The sequence below is a fragment of the Sparus aurata genome, chromosome 8 (assembly GCF_900880675.1).
Source record: "Sparus aurata chromosome 8, fSpaAur1.1, whole genome shotgun sequence".
In the NCBI taxonomy this organism is placed as follows: Eukaryota; Metazoa; Chordata; class Actinopteri; order Spariformes; family Sparidae; genus Sparus; species Sparus aurata.
In genome coordinates this window covers 32090058-32095076 of record NC_044194.1, presented here as the reverse complement: position 1 = coordinate 32095076, position 5019 = coordinate 32090058, and the positions used below count along the sequence as shown (strand labels likewise).

The 5019-nt window shown below is 38.5% G+C and overlaps 1 long non-coding RNA gene across 1 annotated transcript; it reads right to left on the bottom strand.

The window, feature by feature from the left end:
* Nucleotides 1-797: 797 nt before the first annotated feature.
* On the bottom strand, nt 798-1774 carry LOC115586258 (uncharacterized). Its single transcript, XR_003984849.1, has 2 exons — nt 1628-1774; nt 798-1079 (listed from the first exon to the last, which is right to left on the bottom strand). It is a non-coding gene; the product is annotated as an uncharacterized LOC115586258 (long non-coding RNA).
* Nucleotides 1775-5019: the final 3245 nt, after the last annotated feature.

The window sequence follows — 5019 nt, the reverse complement described above, 5'->3', positions numbered from 1 at the left end:
TTGGCTCAGCGCCATAGAGAGAAAGAGTTGCGACACTCTGTGATGTCGCCGCCGGGGTGGTCACGTGGTTCATGTAAACCCCAATAGTTCCAAAACACAGGCTGGCTGTCATGTTCTTCTATGGGACAGACAGCAGCGATTGCGTTTTTGAGCGGTAAATATTAAAAAACACATACATCCAAGTACTTTTTTAGCTGTTATTGTGTTATTGCATTTTTGTTAATGTCAGTTTTGCATTTGGAGAGTCAGGGTGACAACAAAAAGCTGTGTATTACTTAGATAACTTTTACATTTTTGGAGGGAAAAGCTTAGTGTTCATGTTTAACTTTTCTTTTAATTATCATGCATGTCATGATAATCGTCTCATGATTTTCATTTTAGTGCAACTGGCCTGTATTATTGATTACCGTGATTTGGCTTATAAATTCCGATTCAGCCATTAGCTTACCTTCGTGGTAGCAGAGGTCTGCCATGGTCTATTCAGCATTCACCCAGCAGCTAGCTTCACTTCTTCTGATGAACATGGTCACCCCAGGACCACAACGTCATGTTAGAACTAAGAATATTACTAGAATATTTAAGATTAAGCCATACACATATTATCAAAACTATTTATTTACGCCTGCATGCTTGGGTCCATAGGTAACTGCAGGGCTATTAAGATTTTTCTCTGTGGCTCTGGGTTCGTAACGTTAGCTGTAACTCAACTCAAGTAACTTAAGCAAATAACAAAACACTTGTAACTCCTGTTACAGTTATTGAGACATCAGTGTAAGGATGGCTGATACGAATCCATGTTTTCAAAGAAAGTATTTTTTATTAAACAATGACAGACAACAAGAATGTGTGTTTGTGTGTGTGAACAAGAAAAACAAAAACCAGGGGCAGGTGATCCATGACATCGCAACCACGAAAAAAAAAAAAATCTCAGGAGAAGGACCAATGCCAATGCGCAGACCATTTGCAGCAGCCACCGCCATCACCGTCAGCCGCCGTGACCACCACCGTCAGCCGCCATGACCACCACCGTCAGCCGCCATGACCTCCAGCAGCAGCCGCTTAAAATAAAGCGCAGTAGCCTACATACAGTAATGAGAGTAACCATGTTAAAGTAAACACGGAACAGTACAAAACATTAAATGCAGGCAACAACACGTCACGTAATAAAAAAGGTAGTATGTCCCAAAATTCAATGAAATATTAAATGAAATATTTATCACAAACGCCCCCGTATTTCTACCAGTGCTAGCAGCTAGAACGAGTCCTATATCACACACATAACCGACTAATGATGGCTGACACGGTCAGGTTCAGCAGATAAAAGCCAAAATAAATAAAACCCTTTGATAATACATGTAAATTCTGCTTGTTAGTTACCAAACATCATTAATATAAAAGTTGCTAGCGATTCATTACCGGACTCGTACGTTACCTTCACAGCTGGCGACGTCGCGCTAGCGAACTAGCTAGCAGGCAATACTTGAAAATTGTCTCTAACAACCAAGATAAAATATAGATAATTATGCCGTGAACGTACAAATGAAGACCAGTATACGCATCACAAAGGGCCTCTGATACAATATAGACAGTTGACAATTCAAAAGAGGTCGATATTTCAGCAACTTACCTCTGGAACTGTTCGATGCGCCGCAATGTAAGTGAATGAGGTCCAGCGCCGAAATGACAGTGTTTGGAACTATTCCGAGCTCCATAACCCGGAAGTAGGCGGTACAAAGCGCCGCCATTTTTTACAACGGAGGTCTATGGGAGTGTCGCCACTCTGTTAACTCTATCACTCTGGTTTGGCTGTACTAAATTAAGCTATTTCAGCTAATTATATTATTTTGTACCAACAAGTTATTTCTATATAAGACTTGCAGTAATCTTGTATTTACGTTAATAGGCTATATTCAATCTTAAAAAATAGGCTATTACTAAAACTATTATTATTCTGTTCTAGGCAGCTACAGCAGGGAAGCACTAGGCTTATTTTTTAAATCTCACACTGCTATAATAAGGCAGCCGTCAGTTCTACATGCCGCATAAAGTGCCCTTATTTTTCACTGAGCACCTGCCCCCCAAAATGTCTGTGCACACCACTGGATTTTCTCGACCTAGAACTAATCTATTTTAGCGGAAAAACAACTGTAACGTAGGGTAGATGGAGATGCTATATGCCACACTGAAATGTGTTTGTTATTTCTGGTCACTTCCTCAACTTGCAATATTATGTAATTTCAGCAGGCAGAAGCAGATGAATTAGCTACTAGCATCATGGACACTGGGACAAAATATATAAGGTCTTATTTCTTGACTGTAAGTAGGCAATCTAGACAGTTGGCAGTGATGGAGAAAATGTGAGCTTGTTATTTTCGAAATTTGCATTGCATTAGCCTATGAATTCCAGATGATTTCAGTTTGTTTTGCTGTACACAGACGTCGGGCAAGAAGAGAAAGAGGGAAAGTAGCAGCACTACAAATCAGACAGGGAGAGAGCAAAGTAGTAGCACTGAACAGGTAAGCTAGCCAACACAGCGCTGTAATTTGTCTTATTACACTGTAGATTCATCTTCCATCAATAATATCTTTCAAATTCACAAAGATGAAGACTAAAAATGTAACCTACAAATTGCGTAGGCCTGTATTGTGATATTAAGTGCTTTTCATACTACAGGCATCATATAGCGACGAGAGAGCGAAACATAATGAGAGAGAGGGTGAAAAAGGTGACCAGGTAAGGACTTCAACTGTGAGTTGTAATGTTATAGGCTAATTTGGCAATGATAACATAGTGGCTGTCCATACTACAGGCTGCATCAGACAGAGTTGTTGAACCACCTGAGATTGAGCACCTTAGCGTAGGACAGGAGAGAGGAGAAAGAGATGACGAGGTAAGGATTTCAACTACAGTGGCAAGAATAAGTAAGTTAACCCCATGCTCAAGTTGACTAAAAGAGGAATTTAAAAAAATCACGTTTTGGAAATTGATATTAATGTTTTAATTAAACAAATTAGGAAAAATCCAACTTTTTAGGCCACACATTTTCTTTGTGAATGAATAATGTATCGTAAATAAATATGTTCTTCATTGAATACAGGAAGATATGTGAACCCTTATGTCAATTAATAAGTTAAATTCCCATAGAGGAAGTCAGATTTATATTTTTAAAGGCCATTTATTTCATGTATCCAAGATAATATGCATCCTGATAAAGTCGCCTAGGCCTTTGTAATTGAAATAGCCACATATCATGTAGGGGTGTGCCAAAATATCGATACTACAATATATCGCGATATTTCGTCTTGAGGTACGCTATCGATACACTGGTGCCAAATATCGATATTTAAAAATGTTTGAAAACAAAATAAAAACATTTTTTTTTTTTATTTATTTTCATTTTTTTGGCCCACCACCACCACCCCTCTTCGGAGGACAGCTTTATCTTTATTCAAACATGGGTATACAACCAAATAAAATTTAAAAAATGGTTTAAGTAGCTCTGAAACCCACACAGATATTTGATGATAGTTGTAGTCAGTGTGTGTGTTAAGAAGAGACACTGTGCAATATACTCTTTGTTTACTTGGCTGTCATTCATGTGAAATTGATTGACAATGTTTTGTAATTCCTGTGAAATGGATTCAGTGCAGTCAATAAATTCTGAATTTCTTCAGTGACACAGATATCGTGATGTATCGTGGATGAAATTTCTTGCAATATATCGGTTATCGCAGAATCGCTGTATCGTGATATTATCGTTATCGTGGGCAAAATATCGTGATAGTATCGAATCGCAAGGTACCTGGTGATACCCAGCCCTAATATCATGATATACCCTTCACCATACCTATAGAGATTGGCATGGTGTTATTCCAGCTTGTCAAATTGCTAGTTAGCCTAATGATTTCTCAATGGAAATCAAACCAGCTAATGGAATAACTGAAATAACACCATGCCAATCTCTGGGTATGGTGAAGGGGCTATTTTAATCCCAAAGGCCGAGGTGACCTTATCATGATGCATAGTATCCTGGATCCATGAAATAAATGGCCTCTGAAAATAAAAATCTACCTTCCTCTATGGGAATTTAACCCATTCATTAACATAGAGGTTCACATACTTATTCTTTCTGTATTTTAATGAAGAACATTTATTTATTTACAATGTATTATTCATTCACAAAGAAAATTGGTGACCAAAGGTTATTCCTCTTTTTACTCAACTTTAGCATGGGGTTCACTTACTTATTCTTGCTACTGTATGTGCTGTAATGTTATACAAATGGCAATATGCAGCAAATATACATAAACAGAGTGGCATGTGTTTGTAGGAGATTGGCTCACATACAGAGGACAGCACCAGGACCTGTTGTCCACAAGTGATGGACATTGGCATTAAGCCCAATCAACCTGACCCTAAGCACATTAAGCCCCAAGTTCTCTTGAATATAGTGTTACGATTCCAGTCAAAATGGTATCAGCTGTACCCTTTCCTTCATTACTGCCCATCTCTAAAGGCTGTGCTTTACTTTGATTGTGTCAGAGCATATGTGATTAAAACCAGCAATTTGGCCAAAAATGCTGACCCAGCATTTTCAACAAGAGGTTATAAAAACTGGAAAAATGCAAACTTAATTTTGAAAAACATAAGCAAAGTAAAGCTCACCATCCATGTAAATGCTCAAGAGGCTACCCCTGTGGATGCCCAGCTCTCTAGGGCCTGGGCGCAAAAACAGATGCTAGGCACTGTCTTGAAAAGATTTCAGATGCATTGCATTACTTTGCAAGGCAGGGTATTGCTATTCGAGGCCATGTGGCAAGGGAGGGGAATATGCCCCAGCTTTTAAAAGTCTTGGCTAAGGATGACCATGTTCTTGCTAATTGGTTGTTGCAATCACATGATTATACCAGTCCGCAAATTAAAAATGAACTTCTAAGTTTATTTGGTAACACAATTGTCAGACAAATAGTAACATCAATAAAATCTCAGTCTGTTTTGCAGTACAGCATAATCATTGA